We start from the raw sequence: 22,101 nt of genomic DNA on the forward strand, positions 1-22,101 counted from the left end.
GGGAGGTAGAGAGCACTTCATCAGGCTCTTAAAAAGGAATGAATAAGAAGAGCTTCTACTGCATCCTTTTAGAGCTGAGTGGCCTGATACTAAAGGAGAGAAGTTCAAAAATGGGCTTATTTTCTTCTTCATGACAGGCCCAAAGGGGCACACAGTGAAAAAAAAGGACTTCCTTGCAATAATATGAGGTATTAACCATATCGTGGGTAAGAAAAATTATGGAGCAATTTGGAAAATGCTTCTCTTTTTTCTTATGGGTTTAGAATATCCAGTCTTTAAGAATTAATAAGCAAGAGTGTGTGTGTGTGTGTGTGTGTGTGTGTGTGTGTGTGTGTGTGTGTCTAATCTAATAGTTACCAGATGGACAACTGGAATAATGAAGAGGTAGGTACATCTGCTTCACATAGAGGCAATGAAGAACTTGAACCTGCCTTGGAGTACCTACATCTACCTGGACAGTCCTGCTGGAATTTGGTTATATTATTCTAGACCAGCATTCCAATAGAATGTTCTGTGATGATGAGAATTATGTATCTGCACTGTCCAATATAGGAGCCACAAGCCATATGTGGCCATCAAACACTTGAAATATGGTTAAGGCAATTGATAATTTTTTATATTATTTAATTTAATTTTTATTGTTTTAATTAATTAATTTATTTATTTATTTATTTTTGGCTGCATTGGGTCTTCATTGCTGCATGCGGGCTTTCTCTAGTTGTGGTGTGCTGGGGCTACTCTTCGTTGTGTGCATGGGCTTCTCACTGCGGTGGCTTCTCTTGTTGCGGAGTATGGGCTCTAGGCACAGGGGGTTCAGTAGTTGTGGCACGTGGGCTCAGTAGTTGTGGCTCACAGGCTCTAGAGTGCAGGCTCAGTAGTTGTGGTGCAAGGGCTTAGTTGCTCCGCGGCATGTGGGATCTTCCCGGACCAGGGCTTGAACCTGTGTACCCTGCATTGGCAGGTGGATTCTTAACCACTGCACCACCAGGGAAGTCCACATATTATTTAATTTTAATTAATTAGCTACATTCAATTAAATAGCCATATATGGCTAGTAGCTATTGTACTGGACAGCACAGTTCTAGGCTGAATCTGTCCTGTTTATTTGACGCAGAGTTTGCCAAAGAGTAGGAGATGCACAGTGGAGACTGGTACAGAAAACACTATGAAACACATGAGAAACAAAGCCCTTATGATGGATGAAGCTCAGAGCAAGTGCCATGACAGCACAGAACAGCTGCAGTACCTCAAATCTTCTCAAGCATCTGCTGCTCACACAAAAAAAACCTTGACCAAGTGATGTTTTCAGAAAAACCCTAGGAAAGGGAGTATATTAGTAAAATTGAGAGATGTGGAACAGGCGTAACAAACTCAGAATGGTAGAACAGTGTAATCCTAATGATATCTGGGTGAAATCTTCATCTCCATTCCCATTAGTGAGAAGCCCACTTTGGCAAGTGGCCAAAGGAAGCACCAGGTTGGACACAGTGTTGGGACTGGACTTCCCTGTCATCCATAGGGAGTGACTCAGGAGGCAGAGTGATGGGTTGAGAGATGTGTCAACTTTCTAACCATTAGACTATATGGTCTCCTGGGCCTTTTAGGCAAGGCAGTTCTTCAGATGTGCAAAAACTCTTAGAAGCTCAGACAATTGGTGAACCCAGTACTCCCTCCTCCCCATCCATCCCCAAGCCACAGAGTGACAATAACTTCCTTCCATTTGTTATTTCTTTTCTTAAGGCCAATTTTCATAAGCCATATGACAAGAATATAACATCCATTTTGTATGCTCCCAGCTCAGCGCTCAGGATGCAGAACTTCCCTCTGGAAAACTCTAACATCTCTGCCATATCTGGCATACTACCCGCAGCCCTAATTGCAGCAGCTACTAGCAAGTAAAGAGTGTGGTGCTGATCTTGTTACTGTTTTGGAGATGGTAGGAATCAGAAGTCACTCCAGGGAATATCCCAGGAGACTGATGCAGGTTGGAGAAAGAAAAGAAACAGAGAAGAGACAGATGAGGTGAAAGGAGGAAAAACACAAGAGGTGACATCTTACATCCTGTCCATCTCACACCAGTGGAAATGTACCGATGGAGCTTCCTCAAGCAGTTCTAACCATAGTTCTTTCTTCCTGGCTCAAAGGCCTCTAACACCTTCCAGCAGCCACAAGGTAAAGGCTAAAATCCTACACTTAGAAATCAAGGCTCAGGCTCATGGGGCCAGGGCCTATGTACTCTATACCCACATCTTGTCTGTTCCAGACGAATTGATCCTTTTACTTCTCCCACGCACATGCTGATTAAGGCCTCTATATCACCTTTATACCAGCTATTCCACCAAGCGAGTTCACCCTAACCACATCCTTCCTTTTTCCAACCACTTTAAGACCCAGCTAATATTGTCCCCTTCTGGAAAACTTACCCAACTAACCAGTTCAAAGGGACCTCTCCCTTCTTTTAACACATCTATATTTACTGAGAAATTTCTTCCTTTGTTTTTTAACTCTTCAAATGGCTATTAATTCCTACCATATAAAGCCCACTGCAGGAATGGGATTATAGTCTCTGAATTTCCCACAGCACCCAGCACAGAGCCAGGCATACAGCAATCACTCAGTGTGCTCGGGTTCATTTCAACAAACATATTCTGAGTATTAACTCTGTGCCAGGAGCCATGCTAGATGTTTCTGCCAGAGTCAATACAGATAACTGAGAGGTGGTTCTATTTTATTAGTACATTTATCCCATCTTCACATACAGCTAAAACAGTCCCCAATTCCTCTGATTCTCCAAGGCTAGAGAGTCCCCATTGGATGAAAAAGACTATTCCCCATATCAGATCTGACTCTTCCCTTTACCACAACTTCACTCCCCATAATGCTCTTGCTCATCTCAGAAGCCTGAAAGCATTAAAGGAGGATAGATACAATCTATGGCAAAGTCATCTCAACTCCTAATACTGGGCAAACTCAGGTCTCCCTCCGTAATGAAAAGTAAACAAATAAATCAAAATGTGAGACAAACAAAAAAAATTTAGATCCACCAGAGGGCAGACAGCAGAAGCAAGAAGAACTACAATCCTAAAGCCTGCGGAACAGAAACCACATTCACAGAAAGATAGACAAGGTGAAAAGGCAGAGGGCTATGTACCAGATGAAGGAACAAGATAAAACCCCAGAAAAACAACTAAATGAAGTGGAGATGCGCAACCTTCCAAAAAAGAATTCAGAATAATGATAGTGAAGATGATGCAGGACGTCAGAAAGAGAATGGAGGCAAAGATGAAGAAGAGGCAAGAAATGTTTAACAAAGACCTAGAAGAATTAAAGAACAAACACCTAGAAGAATTAAAGAACAAACAAACAGAGATGAACAATACAATAACTGAAATGAAAAATACCCTAAGGAATCAATAGCACAATAACTGAGGCAGAAGAATGGATAAGTGAACTGGAAGACAGAATGGTGGAATTCACTGCCGCAGAACAGAATAAAGAAAAAAGAATGAAAAGAAATGAAGACAGCCTAAGAGACCTCTGAAACAAAGTTAAATGCAACAGCATTTGCATTATGGGGGTCCCAGAAGGAGAAGAGAGACACAAAGGACCAGAAAAAATATTTGAAGAGATTATAGTCGAAAACTTCCCTAACATGGTAAAGGAAATAGCCACCCAAGTCCAGGAAGCACAGAGAGTCCCAGGCAGGATAAACCCAAGGAGAAACACGTCGAGACAAACAATAATCAAACTGACAAAAATTAAAGACAAAGAAAAATTATTGAAAGCAACAAGGGAAAAATGACAAATAACATACAAGTGAACTCCCATAAAGTTAAGAGCTGATTTCTCAGCAGAAACTCTAAAAGCCAGAAGGGAGTGGCATGACATATTTAAAGTGATAAAATGGAAGAACCTACAACCAAGATTACTCTACCTGGCAAGGATCTCATTCAGATTCGACAGACAAATCAAAAGCTCTACAGATAGGACTTCCCTGGCGGTGCAGTGGTTGAGAGTCTGCCTGCCAACGCAGGGTACACGGGTTCGTGCCCTGGACCAGGAGGATCCCACATGCCACGGAGCGGCTGGGCCCATGGGCCATGGCCACTGGGCCTGCGTGTCTGGAGCCTGTGCTCCGCAACGGGAGGGGCCATGGAGGTGAGAGGCCCGCGTACCGCAAAAAAAAAAAAAAGCTCTACAGACAAGCAAAGGCTAAGAGAATTCAGCACCACCAAACCAGCTGTACAACAAATGCTAAAGGAACTTCTCTAAGTGGGAAACACAAGAGAAGAAAAGGACCTACAAAAACAAACCCATTACAATTAAGAAAATGGTAATAGGAACATACATATCGATAATTACCTTAAACGTGAATGGATTAAATCTTCAACCAAAAGACACAGGCTCGCTGAATGGATAAAAAAACAAGACCCATATATATGCTGTCTACAAGAGACCCACTTCAGACATAGGGACACATACAGACTGAAAGTGAGGGGATGGAAAAAGATATTCCATGCAAATGGAAATCGAAAGCTGGAGTAGCAATACTCATATCAGATAAAATAGACTTTAAAATCAAGACTATTACAAGAGACAAGGAAGGACACTACATAATGATCAAGGGATCAATCCAAGAAGAAGATATATCAATTATAAATATATATGCACCCAACATAGGAGCATCTCAATACATAAGGCAACTGCTAACAGCTATAAAACAGGAAATCGACAATAACACAATAATAGTGCGGGACGTTAACACCTCACTTACACCAATGCACAGATCCTCCAAAATGAAAATAAATAAGGAAACAGAAGCTTTAAATGACACAACAGACCAGATAGATTTAATTGATATTTATAGGACATACCATCCAAAAACAGCAGATTACACTTTCTTCTCAAGTGGGCATGGAACATTCTCCAGGATACATCACATCTTGGGTCACAAATCAAGCCGCAGTAAATTTAAGAAAACTGAAATCACATCAAGCATCTTTTCTGACCACGACGCTATCAGATTAGAAATTAATTACAGGGAAAAAAAAGTAAAAAACACAAACACATGGAGGGTAAACAATACGTTACTAAATAACCAAGAGATCACTGAAGAAATCAAAGAGGAAATCAAAAAATACCTAGAGACAGATGACCATGAAAACACAATGATCCAAAACCTACGGGATGCAGCAAAAACAATTCTAAGGTGGAAGTTTATAGCTATACAAGCCTACATCAAGGAACAAGAAAAATCTCAAATAAACAATCTAACCTTACACCTAAAGGAACTAGAGAAAGAACAACAAAGAAAACCCAAAGTTAGCAGAAGGAAAGAAATCATAAAGATCAGAGCAGAAATAAAAGAAATAGAAACAAAGAGAATAGCAAAGATCAATAAAACTAAAAGCTGGTTCTTTCAGAACATAAAAAAAATTGATAAACCATTAGCCAGACTCATCAACAAAGAGAGGGAGAGGATTCAAAACAATAAAATTACAAATGAAAAAGGAGAAGTTACAACAGACACCACAGAAATACAAAGCATCCTAAGAGACTACTACAAGCAACTCTATGCAAATAAAATGGACAACCTGGAAGAAATGGACAAATTCTTAGAAAGGTATAACCTTCCAAGACTGAACCAGGAAAAAATAGAAAATATGAACAGACCAACCACACGTGATAATATTGAAACTGTGATTAAAAATCTTCCAACACTTCCTTCCTACCTTCCTTCCTTCCTCCCTCTGTCCCTCCCTCCCTCCTTTCTTTCTTCCTTTCTTTCTTTCCTTCTTTTCTTCTTTCTTTCTTTCTCTTCCCTTCTTTCTTTCTCTCTCTCTCTCTCTCTCCCCCCCTGCCTCCCTCCCTCTCTCTCTCTCTCTCTCTCTCCCTCCCTCCGTCCCTTCCTCCCTCACTCCCTCCCTCCTTCGCTCCCTTTCTTTCTTTCTTTCTTCCTACTTCTACTAATTCTTTCTCTCTACTTTTTCTCCCTTTTATTCTGAGCTGTGTGGATGAAAGGATCTTGGTGCTGCAGCCAGGAGTCAGTGCTGTGCCTCTGAGGTGGGACAGCCAACTTCAGGACACTGGTCAACAAGAGACCTTCCAGCTCCACATAATATCAAATGGCGAAAATCTCCCAGGGATCTCCATCTCAACACCAGCACCCAGCTTCACTCAACGACCAGCAAGCTACAGTGCTGGACACCCTATGCCAAACAACTAGCAGGACAGGAACACAACCCCACCCATTAGCAGAGAGGCTGCCTAAAATCATCATAAGGCCACAGACACCCCAAAACACACCACCAAATGTGGACCTGCCCACCAGAAAGACAAGATCCAGCCTCATCCACCAGAAAACAGGCACTAGTCCCCTCCACCAGGAAGCCTACACAACCCACTGAAACAACCTTAGCCACTGGGGACAGAAACCAAAAAAAACGGGAACTACGAACCTGCAGCCTGCAAAAAGGAGACCCCAAACACAGTAAGATAAGCAAAATGAGAAGACAGAAAAATACACCGCAGATGAAGGAGCAAGATAAAAACCCACCAGACGTAACAAATGAAGAGAAAATAGGCAGTCTACCTGAAAAAGAATTCAGAATAATGATAGTAAAGATGATCCAAAATCTTCGAAAGAGAATAGACAAAATGCAAGAAACATTTAACAAGGACCTAGAAGAACTAAAGATGAAACAAACAATGGTAAACAACACAATAAATGAAATTAAAAATACTCTAGATGGAATCAATAGCAGAATAACTGAAGCAGAAGAACGGATAAGTGACCTGGAAGATAAAATAGTGGAAATAACTACTGCAGAGCAGAATAAAGAAAAAAGAATGAAAAGAACTGAGGACAGTCTCAGAGACCTCTGGGACAACATTAAACGCACCAACGTTCGAATTATAGGGGTTCTAGAAGAAAAAGAGAAAAAGAAAGGGACTGAGAAAATATTTCAAGAGATTAGAGTTGAAAACTTCCCTAATATGGGAAAGGAAATAGTTAATCAAGTCCAGGAAGCACAGAGAGTCCCGTACAGGATAAATCCAAGGAGAAATACACCAAGACACATATTAATCAAACTGTCAAAAATTAAATACAAAGAAAACATATTAAAAGCAGCAAGGGAAAAACAACAAATAACACACAAGGGAATCCCCATAAGGTTCACACCTGATCTTTCAGCAGAAAGTCTGCAAGCCAGAAAGGACTGGCAGGACATATTTAAAGTGATGAAGGAGAAAAACCTGCAACCAACATAACTCTACCCAGCAAGGATCTCATCAGATTTGATGGAGAAATTAAAACCTTTACAGACAAGCAAAAGCTGAGAGAGTTCAGCACCATAAAACCAGCTTTACAACAAATGCTAAGGGAACTTCGCCAGGCAAGAAACACAAGAGAAGGAAAAAACCTACATTAACGAACCCAAAACAGTTTAGGGAATAGGAACATACATATCGATAATTACCTTAAATGTAAATGGACTAAATGCTCCCACCAAAAGACACAGATTGGCTGAATGGAGACAAAAACAAGACCCATATATATGCTGTCTACAAGAGACCCACTTCAGACCTAGGGACACATACAGACTGAAAGTGAGGGGATGGAAAAAGATATTCCATGCAAATGGAAACCAAAAGAAAGCTGGAGTAGCAATTCTGATATCAGACAAAATAGACTTTAAAATAAAGACTATTAGAAGAGACAAAGAAGGACACTACATAATGATCAAGGGATCGATCCAAGAAGAAGATATAACAATTGTAAATATTTATGCACCCAACCTAGGAGCACCTCAATACATAAGGCAAACACAAACAACCATAAAAGGGGAAATCGACAGTAACACATTCATAGTAGGGGACTTTAACACCCCACTTTCACCAATGGACAGATCATCCAAAATGAAAATAAATAAGGAAACACAAGATTTAAATGATACATTAAACAAGATGGACTTAATTGATATTTATAGGACATTCCATCCAAAAACAACAGAATACACATTTTTCTCAAGTGCTCATGGAACATTCTCCAGGATAGATCATATCTTGGGTCACAAATCAAGCCTTGGTAAATTTAAGAAAACTGAAATTGTATCAAGTATCTTTTCCAACCACAACGCTATGAGACTAGATATCAATTACAGGAAAAGATCTGAAAAAATACAAACACATGAAGGCTGAACAATACATTACTTAATAACAAAATGATCACTGAAGAAATCAAAGATGAAATCAAAAAATACCCAGAAACAAATGACAATGGAGACACAACGACCCAAAACCTATAGAATGCAGCAAAAGCAGTTCTAAGAGGGAAGTTTATAGCAATACAAGTCCACCTTAAGAAACAGGAAACATCTCGAATAAACAACCTAACCTTGCACCTAAAGCAATTAGAGAAAGAAGAAGAAGAAACCCCCAAATTTAGCATAAGGAAAGAAATCATAAAAATCAGATCAGAAGTAAATGAAAAAGAAACGAAGGAAAATAATAGCAAAGATCAATAAAATTAAAAGCTGGTTCTTTGAGAAGATAAACAAAATTGATAAACCATTAGCCAGACTCATCAAGAATAAAAGGGAGAAGACTCAAATCAATAGAATTAGAAATGAAAAAGGAGAAGTAACAACTGACACTACAGAAATACAAAACATCATGAGAGATTACTACAAGCAACTCTATGTCAAGAAAATGGACAACCTGGAAGAAATGGACAAATTCTTAGAAATGCACAACCTGCCAAGACTGAATCAGGAAGAAATAGAAAATATGAACAGACCAATCAGAAGCACTGAAATTGACACTGCGATTAAAAATCTTCCAACAAACAAAAGTCCAGGACCAGATGGCTTCACAGGCGAATTCTAGCAAATATTTAGAGAAGAGCTAACACCTTTCAATTAACAAATTGAAGGAGAAAAACCATATGATCATCTCAATAGATGCAGAAAAAGCTTTTGACAAAATTCAACACCCATTTATGATAAAAACCCTGCAGAAAGTAGGCATAGAGGGAACTTTCCTCAACATAATAGACAGCCATATATGACAAACCCACAGCTAACATCATCCTCAATGGTGAAAAACTGAAAGCATTTCCTCTAAGATCAGGAACAAGACAAGGTTGCCCACTCTCACCACTCTTATTCAACATAGTTTTGGAAGTTTTAGCCACAGCAATCAGAGAAGAAAAGGAAATAAAAGGAATCCAAATTGGAAAAGAAGTAAAGCTGTCACTGCTTGCAGATGACATGATACTATACACAGAGAATCCTAAAGATGCTACCAGAAAACTACTAGAGCTAATCAATGAATTTGGTAAATTAGCAGGATACAAAATTAATGCACAGAAATCTCTAGCATTCCTATACACTAATAATGAAAAATCTCAAAGTGAAATCAAGAAAACACTCCCATTTACCACTGCAACAAAAAGAATAAAATATCTAGGAATAAACCTACCTAAGGAGACAAAAGACCTGTATGTAGAAAATTATAAGACACTGATGAAAGAAATTAAAGATGATACCAATAGATGGAGAGATATACCATGTTCTTGGATTGGAAGAATCAACATTGTGAAAATGACTCTACTACCCAAAGCAATCTACATATTCAAGGCAATCCCTATCAAACTACCAATGGCATTTTTCACAGAACTAGAACAAAAAATTTCTCAATTTGTATGGAAACACAGAAGACCCCAAATAGCCAAAGCAATCTTAAGAATGAAAAACGGAGCTGGAGGAATCAGGCTCCCTGACTTCAGACTATACTACAAAGCTACAGTAATCAAGACAGTATGGTACTGGCACAAAAACAGAAAGATAGATCAATGGAACAGAATAGAAAGACCAGAGATAAACCCACGCACATATGGTCACCTTATCTTTGATAAAGGAGGCAACAGTATACAGTGGAGAAAAGACAGCCTCTTCAGTAAGTGGTGTTGGGAAAACTGGACAGGTACATGTAAAAGTATGAGATTAGATCATTCCCTAACACCATACACAAAAAAAAGCTCAAAATGGATTAAAGACCTAAATGGAAGGCCAGAAACTATCAAACTCTTAGAGGAAAACATAGGCAGAACACTCTATGACATAAATCACAGCAAGATCCTTTTTGACCCACCTCCTAGAGAAATGGAAATAGAAACAAAAATAAACAAATGGGACCTAATGAAACTTCAAAGCTTTTGCACAGCAAAGGAAACCATAAACAAGACCAAAAGACAATCCTCAGAATGGGAGAAAATATTTGCAAACGAAACCACTGACAATGGATTAATATCCAAAATTTACAAGCAGCTCATGCAGCTCAATAACAAAAAAACAAACAACCCAATCCAAAAATGGGCAGAAGACCTAAATAGACATTTCTCCAAAGAAGATATACAGACTGCCAACAAACACATGAGAGAATGCTCAACATCATTAATCATTAGAGAAATGCAAATCAAAACTACAATGAGATATCATCTCACACCAGTCAGAATGGACATCATCAAAAAATCTAGAAACAATAAATGCTGGAGAGAGTGTGGAGAAAAGGGAACACTCTTGTACTGCTGGTGGGAATGTGAATTGGTTCAGCCACTATGGAGAACAATATGGAGGTTCCTTAAAAAACTACAAATAGAACTACCATATGACCCAGCAATCCCATTACTGGGCATATACCCTGGGAAAACCATAATTCAAAAAGAGTCATGTACCAAAATGTTCATTGCAGCTCTATTTACAATAGCCCGGAGATGGAAACAACCTAAGTGTCCATCATCAGATGAATGGATAAAGAAGATGTGGAACATATATACAATGGAATATTACTCAGCCATAAAAAGAAACAAAATTGAGCTATTTGTAATGAGGTGGATAGATCTAGAGTCTGTCATACAGAGTGAAGTAAGTCAGAAAGAGAAAGACCAATACCGTATGCTAACACATATATGTGGAATTTAAGAAAATAAAATGTCATGAAGAACCTAGGGGTAAGACAGGAATAAAGACACAGACCTACTAGAGAACAGACTTGAGGATATGGGGAGGGGGAAGGGTGAGCTGTTGACAAAGCAAAAGAGAGGCATGGACATATATACACTACCAAATGTAAGGTAGATAGCTAGTGGGAAGCAGCCGCATAGCAGAGGGAGATCGGCTCAGTGCTTTTTGACGGCCTGGAGGGGTGGGATAGGGAGGGTGGGAGGGAGGGAGACGCAAGAGGGAAGAGATATGGGAACATATGTATATGTATAACTGATTCACTTTGTTATAAAGCAGAAACTAACACACCATTGTAAAACAATTATACCCCAATAAAGATGTAAAAAAAAAAAAAAATCTTCCAACAAACAGAAGTTCATGACCAGATGGCTTCACAGGCGAATTCTATCAAACATTTAGAGAAGAGCTAACACCCATCCGCCTCAAACTCTTCCAAAAAATTGCCGAGGAAGGAACACTCCCAAACTCATTCTATGAGGCCACCATCACCCCGACACCAAAAGCAGACAAAGATACTACAAAAAAAGAAAATTACAGACCAATATCACTGATGAATATAGATGCAAAAATCCTCAACAAAATACTAGGAAACAGAATCCAACAACACATTTAAAGGATCATACACCATGATTAAGTGGGATTTATCCTAGGGATGCAAGGAGTCTTCAATATCTGCAAATCAATCAATGTGATACACCATATTAACAAACTGAAGAATTAAAACAATATAATCATCTCAATAGATGCAGAAAAAGCTTTTGACAAAATTCAACACCTGTTTATGATAAAAACTCTCCAGAAAGTGGGCAGAGAGGGAACCTACCTCAAAATAATAAAGGCCATATACGACCAACCCACAGCAAACGTCATTCTCAATGGTGAAAAACTGAAAGCATTTCCTCCTAAGATCAGGAACAAGACAAGGATGTCCACTCTCACTGCTAGTATTCAACATAGTTTTGGAAGTCCTAGCCACGGCAATCAGAGAAGAAAAAGAAATAAAAGGAATACAAATTGGAAAAGAAGAAGTAAAACTGTCACTGTTTGCAGATGACATGATACTATACATAGAGAATCCTAAAGATGCCACCAGAAAACTACTAGAGCTAATAAATGAATCTGGTAAAGTTGCAAGATACAAAATTAATGCACAGAAATCTCTGGCATTCTTATACACTAATGATGAAAAATCTGAAAGAGAAATTAAGGAAACACTCCCATCTACCATTGCAACAAAAAGAATACAATACCTAGGAATAAACCTACCTAGGGAGACAAAAGACCTGTATGCAGAAAACTGTAAGACACTGATGAAAGAAATTAAAGATGATACCAACAGATGGAGAGATATACCATGTTCTTGGATTGGAAGAATCAATATTGTGAAAATGACTATACTACCCAAAGCAATCCACAGATTCAATGCAATCCCTATCAAATTACCAATACCAATTACCAATTACCGTTTTTTTTACAGAACTAGAACAAAAAAATCTTAAAATTTGTATGGAGACACAAAAGATCCCAAAGAGCTAAAGCAGTCTTCAGGGAAAAAAACGGAGCTGGAGGAATCAGACTGCCTGACTTCAGACTATACTACAAAGCTACAGTAATCAAGACAATATGGTACTGGCACAAAAACAGAAACATAGATCAATGGAACAAGGTAGAAAGCCCAGAGATCAATCCATGTACCTATGGTCAACTAATCTATGACAAAGGAGGCAAGGATATACAATGGAGAAAAGACAGTCTCTTCAATAAGTGGTGCTGGGAAAACTGGACAGCCACATGTAAGAGAATGAAATTAGAACACTCCCTAACACCATACACAAAGATAAACTCAAAATGGGTTAGAGACCTAGATATAAGACCGGACACTGTAAAACTCTTAGAGGAAAACATAGGAAGAACACTCTTTGACATAAATCACAGCAAGATCTTTTTTGATCCACCTCCTAGAGTAATGGAAATAAAAACAAAAATAAACAAATGGGACCTAATGAAACTTCAAAGCTTTTACACAGCAAAGGAAACCATAAACAAGACGAAAAGACAACCCTCAGAATGGGAGAAAATATTTGCAAACTAATCAACAGACGAAGGATTAATCTCGAAAATATACAAACAGCTCATGAAGCTCAATATTAAAAAAAACAAACAATCCAATCCAAAAATGGGCAGAAGACCTAAATAGACATTTCTCCAAAGAAGACAAAGATGGCCAAGAAGCACATGAAAAGCTGCTCAACATCACTGATTATTAGAGAAATGCAAATCAAAACTACAATGAGGTACCACGTCACAGCAGTTAGAATGGGCATCATCAGAAAATCTACAAACAACAGATGCTGGAGAGGGTGTGGAGAAAAGGGAACCCTCTTGCACTGTTGGTGGGAATGTAAATTGATACAGCCACTATGGAGAACAGTATGGAGGTTCCTCAAAAAACTAAAAATAGAATTACCATATGATCCAGCAATCCCACTACTGGGCATATAACCAGAGAAAACCATAATTCAAAAAGACACATACACCCCAATGTTCACTGCAGTACTGTTTACAATAGTCAGGTCATGGAAGCAACCTAAATGCCCACTGACAGACAAATGGATAAAGATGTGGTACATATACACAATGGAATATTACTCAGCCATAAAAAGGAACGATACTGGGTCATTTGTTGAGACGTGGATGGATCTAGAGACTTTCATATAGAGTGAAGTAAGTCAGAAAGAGAAAAACAAACATCATATATTAACGCATACATGTGGAACTGAAAAAATGGTACAGATGAACCAGTTTGCAGGGCAGAAATTGAGACACAGATGTAGAGAACAAATGTATGGACACCAAGGGGGAAAGCAGCAGAAGGTGGTGGTGTGATGAATTGGGAGATTGGGATTGACATATATACACTAATATGTATAAAATGGGTAAGTAATAAGAACCTGCTGTATAAAAAAATAAAATAAAATTCAAAACAAAAAAAATTTAGCAGTTCAAAAAAAGTGACCCAACCTGAGGAATAACTTTTCCAACAAATTCCAAAAGGACATTGCATCAAGAGGAACAATATAATCAGTGAAAAAATTGCGGAGAGAAAAAAATGTGATTACAGAATTTCAGATTTTATATGTCAATGGAAGCAGTAAACATAAGAACTAGGTACTACAGAAAACAGAATCAGTGTATTAGTGAGCAAACTTAAAAAGAAATTCTGAGAAATTCAAGGAAACACATAAAAAGAAGAAAATTATGACATCTAGAAGAAAACTCCAGACAAGATAAGTGATTACAGAAGAAATTTTAGAAGGAGAAAACTGATTAAATGAAGACCTATAGAAATAGCTGAAGAAAACTTCCCTGAGATATACAGGGTTACAGGTGCCAGGGCTACAACAGAAAACAGCTCACACAAGGTACCCACTCTCACTGAGTCCCACAAATAAATGATTAGAAATATTTTAGATATTAGTAAATGCTTTAAAGAAAAAAATAAAGCAACATAATAGAGTGACTTGGTGATAGAATGGCTACTTTAGATTGAGTAGTCAGGGAGAATTCTCTGAGGTGACAAATGCACTTAGTTCTGAAGCAAAAGGGGGCATTAGTCACGGTAAGAAGCCTTCTAGGTAGAGAAACTACGTTGTGTAAAAGCCCTGAAGTAAAAACACGGCATGGTTTAGGAAATGAAATAAAGCCAGCATGGCTAGAGCATAGGGAGCAAAGGGGAGAGTCGGATGAGATGAGGTTGGAGAGGTAGGCTGGGGTACATTACTTAACATAAGCCATGGTAAGAAGTGTAAGTGTGAGAGAAGCCACAGGAGAGCTTTCAGCTGGAAAATTATTACTCTGGCTGCTGAGTGGAGAATGGATTATAGTAAGGTAAAAGGAGAAGCAAGGAGACCAATGAGAAGCCTATATCAGTAGTCTAGGGAAGGGAGGACAGTAAACATGCCCTTGAGTTTTCAGTGGATATGGACAAAACAGATTAAAAATAAAGAGATGGCCAAAGATACATGAAAACAAGAAGAAATCAGAAGTTGTAATAGAAAAAAACAACTAAATGAAATCAGAGGGTTATTTTGTTATGATATTCCAAAACAAAGACATTCATGAATATTTCTGGGCTGAAAAACAGCTTACAAAATAACTAAAACAGCCAGGAAGAAAGAAAGGTAATTAAAAAAACCCCGAAAACTTGTAAAGCTATTGTTGTAATGGATACCTTAACATACTTCTTTCAATCTTTAACAGATCAAGCAAATAAAGATATAGAGAACTTGACTATTATTAATAATTAATAAACTTGGCTTAATAGAGATATTAAACACTATATCCTATAAGTATTGAATATACTTTGTGGCCAAAAAGTCAAAAGAATGATAGTGACTTTTAAAAGTCACTATCTAGGAACTTCCCTAGTGGTCCAGTGGCTAAGACTCTGCACTCCCAATGCAGGGGACCCAGGTTCGATCCCTGGTCAGGGAACTAGATCCTACATACCATGCCGCACCTAAGAGTTCACATGCTGCAACTAAGAGTTCGCATGCCTCAACTAAAGATACTGCATGTTGCAACTAAAAGATCCCTCATGCTGCAACTGAAGATCCCACATGCTGCAAGAAAGATCCCGCACACCACAACTAAGTCCCGGCATAGCCAAATAAATAAATAAATAAATATTTTAAAAAAAAATTTTTAAGTCACTATCTAAATAACTGTAAGTCAAAGAGGGAATCAAAATTGCAAGTAAATGAAAGAAAACATCAATTATCATGCTACATATTAAATACATATGGAATGGATTAGGGAAAAAATTCCTCAAAACACAAAGAAGAATTCCAGGATGGAGAAAGCTGGGAAGAGTACTGCTCACACCCTAACAACAACAATAACTGGATAAACTACAAAATGGTAACTTTTCCTGAATCCATCAGAGATCTGAGTCATAGAGCAATAAAAAAGCACATGTTCACCTGTGGCAGAACACAAAAGGATGAAACACTGGGTACCACAGAAGAAGATAAGAAGAATTCACATAAAACTCTTAAATAAATTGCTAAAGGCAAAGTATGGGTTATGTGAGAGTATGAGACTCCTGGGAGTCACAAACAGAAGGGAAATTCACACCTCTTCTCCAAAGACCTTCACTGGATGCTCACAAGAAAGATTATTCCGGTCCCTGGAGCTTTCTCAGTGATCTTGACCCTCCTCTCCGTGACATTCAAAACTCTTCCTTGTATCTTTGGTGGATCTTGGGCAGGAAGTAGTATAATGCCTCTCCCACAATGGTAGAACATTTCTAAAGATCTGGGGCCAGATAATTTCCTGACATCCCACAGGGCAATAGAGTTTGCAAACTGTCTATAACTGGGGCTGGACCAGGACAACACAGGGTCCCCACTGGTCTCCACCACTAGGCTAGCAAGCATGAATACCAGGCGAAAGAAGACTAGTGCTGGGGAGGGGCAAGAGTGCATCAAGAACATCCTTCTGAGGTGCAAGTCCACCGGGAAGTCTCAAAGCTGCCGGTGAAGCAGGAGTATTTAAAAAACACAACAAAACTTCTGGAAACTTCGCCCCTACCTAAGCAAAGTGTTTTGAAGCTGAAAGTACACTGAAGGCAAATGTAATAACCAAAAGTGATCTCAAACCCAGGTCACATACTAACTAAACTGACTCAACTCTCCACACTAATGGCTTACGAAAAGAAGAAATGTGCATACTTCCAGAAAAAAATCATATTTACATCATGATATTACACTATGGAAATTCTAGCAATAAAAAATACAATAAGACAGCTGAAGAATGCCTTTGACAGGCCTATTGTAGACTCAACACAGCCAAGGAAAGAATCAGGGAACCTGAAGATAGGGCAACAGAACTTACTCAAATGAAAACACAAAGAGAAAAAGGTGTGTAATAAACCAGAACAGAGAATCCAGGAGCTATGAGACAATATCAAGTGGTCTAATATATGTGTAATTAGAATCCTAGAAGGAAGAAATATAATTTAAAAAAAAATAAACATTTAAAGATAGGTTAGGCAAGAATTTTCAGAAAACAATGAAAAACATCAACTAGAGATACAAGAAGCTCAGAAATCACAAGCAGGATAAATACTACCTCCCCAAAAATCACACTTAGACATATCATATTCAAACTGCTGAAAACCAAAGACAAAGAGAAAAATCTTGAAGGTAGCAAGATAAAAAAGAAACATTACACACAGAAAAACAAAGATTAAAAATTATAGCAGACATATTCATAAACTATGTACTCCAGAAAATAATGGAGTGAGATCTTCAAAGTGTTGAAAGAAAAAAAGCTGTCAACCAGGATTTAACACCCAATGAAAGTCTTTTAAATTGAAGGAAAAAAAATAACTTTCCAGAAAATAGCTTTATTTTTTTAGAGCAGTTTTAGGTTCACAGCAAAATTGACCAGAAAGTACAGAGAGTTCCTAGACATTCCCTGCCCTTACACATGCACACCTCTCCCACTACTGACATCTTGTACCACAGCCATGCAAAATTTTTTTACATTACAATTTTTCACATGTGTAAAAATCGATGAACCTGAATTGACACATCATTATCACCTAAAGTCCATAGATTACATTAGCGTTCACTCTTGCTGTTGTACATTCTATGGGTTTGGACAAATATATAATGATATGTATCCACCATTATAGTATCATGCTGAATAGTTCACTGCCCTAAAAACCCACTGTGATCTGCCTATTCATCCCTCCTTCCCCCAACCCCTAGCAACTACTGATCTTACTGTCTCTGTAAGTTTTGAGTTTCCCTGAATTCCATGTAGTTGCAGTCATACATTATGTAGCCGTTTCAGTTTGGCTTCTTTTGCTTAGCAATATGCATTTAAGATGCCTCCATGTCTTTTCATGACTTGATAGCTCACTTCTTTCTGGCCCTGAGTAATAGTCCATTGTCTGGATGCACCACAGTTTAACAATTCACCTACTGAAGGACATCTTGGTTGCTTCCAAGTTTTGGCAATTATGCGTAAAGTTGCTATAAACGTTCGTGTGCAGGCTTTTGTGTGAATATAAGGTTTAACTCATTTAGGTAAATACCGAGGAGTTGTGATTGCTGGATGGTACAGTAAGACAATGTTTATTTTTTTAAGAAACTGCCAAACTGTCTTCCAAGGTAGCTGTAAAGTCATTACTGACATAGTTTGATTAATACCTACTATATTTGTTACTATTTTCCATTTGTTGCCCTTGTTCTTTGTTCCTGTTGTTGTCTTCCACTCTTTTCTGCCTTTTGAGATTTTAATTGAGGATTTTATATAATTCCATTTTCTCTCCTTTCTTAGCATATCAATTAAAATTTTTTACAGCTTTATTGATGTATACTTGATATACTGCTTAAAAAAAAACCCTTTTCTTAGTGGTTACTCTAGAGTTTGCAATATACATTTACAATTAATCCAAGTCCACTTTCAAATAATACTATACCCCTTCTGGTAAGTTATTTTTTCCTCTGACTTCTTTCAAGATTTTTTTCTTTATCTTTGATTTTCTACAGTTTGAATATGATATGCCTAAGTGTAGGGTTTTTTTAGTATTTTTCATGCTTGTCATTCTCTGAGTATCCTGGATCTATGGTTTGGTGTCTGAAATTAATTTGAGGAAGTTCTTAGTCATTAATCCTTCATATACTTCTCCTGATCCTTTCTCTCTTTCTTCTTTTGGACTCTGATAATGTGTTTTTTACACCTTTTGTAGTTGTCGCACAGTTCCTGGATATTCCATTATTTTTAAAGGCCTTTTTCCCTTTGCTTTTCATTTTAGGAAATTTCTATTGACATACCTGCAAGCTCACTGTTTCTCTCCTTGTCTGTGTCCAGTACCCTGATAAGCCTATCAAAGGTATTCTTGATTTCTGTTACAGTATTTTTTACTTCTAACATTTTCTTTTGATTCTTTCTTAGAGTTTCCATCTCTCTGCTTTTACTACCCATCTGGTCTTGTGTGTTTTCCATTTTTTCCTTTACAGCCCTTTACATATTAATCACAGTTGTTTTAAATTTACGGTCTGGTAAGTCCAACATCCCTGCCATATCTGGGTCTGGTTCTGATGTTTGCTCTGTCTCGACAAACTGGGTTTTTCTTCCCCCTTCTAGTATACTGATAGTCTTTTGTTGAAAGAAGGACATGATGTATTGGGTAAAAGGAACCGCGGTGAGTAGGCCTTTAGTAATGCAGTGGTAAGGAGAGAGTGGAAGCATGTTATAATCCCATGATTAGGTGTCAGTCTTTTGGTGATCCTGCGCCTGTGGACTGTCAGCTTCACCAATGCTTCTCAGTTTTTCCCCCCCTTAGGTGGGAGAGGATGGCTAGAAGGTGTTGCAGTTGGTATTTCCCTTCCCCCACATGGAAGGCTAGAGACAGCTGGAGTTGGGTATTCCCCTTCCCCAGGTTAGTTAGGCCCTGATAAAACCCCAGCTCTGGTAAAATAGATTCTCCTCAGAGCAGGCCTTGTTAAGAACCGAATGCTCTGGCACAATTCAAAATGGTTCCTTTTTCTCTACCCTTGCCTGAAGTGTGAGAGGATTTTTCTGTGATCTTCACTGTGAGAACCTGGCAGGTTCCTGCAGGTAAAGCTCAGGAAAGTATGAGAGCCTTCTGATGACTAGGATCTCCTGGAGTTTTTTTTATGTCTCAATCTTGTCCACACTGAGCCTCTAGGAACTTGTTAATCACAGTTAAGATTTTTCTATCCCAGTACTCATTCTCATGGAGGTAGATTTCTGCTATAGTAAGTTGTGATTCTATCTACCTGTGTTGTTCCAATTTATGGTGCAGAGGTTTGCCCTGTGACCTCACTTCTCTGATGGATCTAAGCAGAGTTGTTGATTTTTTTTAGTGTGTTCATCTTTCATTGTTGTTAGGATGAAATGGCAACTTCTAAGTTCCTTATATGCTGGACTGGAAATGAGAAGTATGAAACATCTTTTCAAATAAATAAAAGTTGATCATTTACTACCCACAGTTCTGCCCTAAAAAACTTAGATCTACACAAAGAAATAAAGGTGTCTGGGAAAGAATAAATGAAGATAAACATAAAAGATATTTTTTCATATTTTAAATGTCCTAAAAGATAATTGACTATTTAAAGCAAAAGTAATAGCAAAGTATTATGGAATTAGAGCATACAATAAAGTAAAATGTATGACAACTATGGCACAAAATTGGGAGAAAGAAAATGGAAGTATTACTATAAGGTTCTTAAACTATACATGAAGTAGTACAGTATTACTCAAAGAATGATTTTAGTTAATTAAAAGGAGTATATTATGAACTCTAGGATCACTAAAATTTGTTAAAAAGTGGTACAAATAATAAGCTAATAATGGAGATAAAAGAGAATAATAAAAAATAGTCAATCCAAAAGTAGGCAGAAAAAGAGAAAAACAGAACAAAGAACAGATGGAACAAATAGGAATCAACTAGAAAAATGGAAGATTTTAATCCAACTCTATCATAATTATATTAAATATAAATTGTCTAAACACACAAACAACAGAGATTGTCAAATTGTCAAAAGCAAGACAATTACATGCTGTGTACAATAAACCTACTTTAAAATTAAAGATAGAGGGACTTTCCTGGTGGCACAGTGGTTAAGAATCTGCCTGCCAATGCAGGGGACACGGGTTCGAGCCCTGGTCTGGGAATATCCCACATGCCACAGAGCAACCAAGCCCGTGCACCACAACCACTGAGCCTGTGCTCTAGAGCCCGTGAGCCACAACTACTGAGCCCATGTGCCACAACTACTGAAGCCTGTGCACCTAGATCCCGTGCTCTGCAACAAGAGAAGCCACTGCAATGAGAAGCCTGTGCACTGCAACGAAGAGTAGCCCCCACTTGACACAACTAGAGAAAGCCTGTGTGCAGCAAGGAAGACCTAACGCAGCCAAAAATAAATAAATAAATAATAAATAAACTTATTTAACAAAAAAAATAAAACAGAATCAAAGAAAGGTTAAAAGTAAAACAATGGCAAGAGAACAAAAGACAAGCCTCAGACTGGGGAAAAATATGTGCAAAATAAATATGTGATAAAGAACTGTTATCCAAAATATACAAAGAACTCTTAAAACTCAACAATATGAAAACAAACAACCCAATTAAAAAATGGGCAAAGTATCAGAACAAACACCCTAATCAAAGAAGATATATAGAAGGCAAGTAAGCATGAAAAGATGCTCAACATTATATGTCATTAGGGAATTACAAATTAAAACAATGAGATACTAAATACTAACACCTATTAGAATGCTGAAAAACCAAACCACCACCAACACCAAATGCTAACGAGAACATGGAACAACAGGAACTCTTATTTATTGCTAGTGGGAATGAAAAATGGAACAGTCACTTGGGAAGATGGTTTGGCAGTTTCTTACAAAGCTAAAAATAGTTTTACCACAGGACCCAGAAATTGTGCTCCTCGGTATTTACCCAAGTGAGCTGAACACTTATGTCCACACAAAAGCATGAATATAAATGTTTACAGCAGCTTTATTCATAATTGTCAAAACCTGGAAGCATCCAAGATGACCTTCAATAGGTGAATAAACAAACTGCTGTATATCCATATAACAAAATATTATTTATCAATATAAAGAAATGAGCCATCAAGACATGAAAAGACATGGAGGAATCTAAAATGCATATTGCTAAGTGCAAGAAGCCAATCTGAAAAGGCTACATAATGTATGACTCCAATTATATGATATTCTAGAAAAGGCAAAACCTTGGAGATAGTGAAAAGATCAATGGTGGCCAAAAGTTCAAGGAGGGAGGCGGAATAAATGAATAGGTGGAGCACAGGGCATTATTATATTAGGGCTGTTATACTATTCAGTATGATACAGTAATGGTAGGTGCATGTCATTATATATTTGTAAAAACCCACAGAACTGTAGAAGACCAAGAGTGAACCCTATTGTAAACTATGGGCATTAGTTAATAATAATGTATCAATATTTGCTGATGAACTGTAACAAATGTATCACACTAAGGCAAGAT

This window comes from Tursiops truncatus, chromosome 3, assembly GCF_011762595.2.
Source record: "Tursiops truncatus isolate mTurTru1 chromosome 3, mTurTru1.mat.Y, whole genome shotgun sequence".
Taxonomy (NCBI): Eukaryota; Metazoa; Chordata; class Mammalia; order Artiodactyla; family Delphinidae; genus Tursiops; species Tursiops truncatus.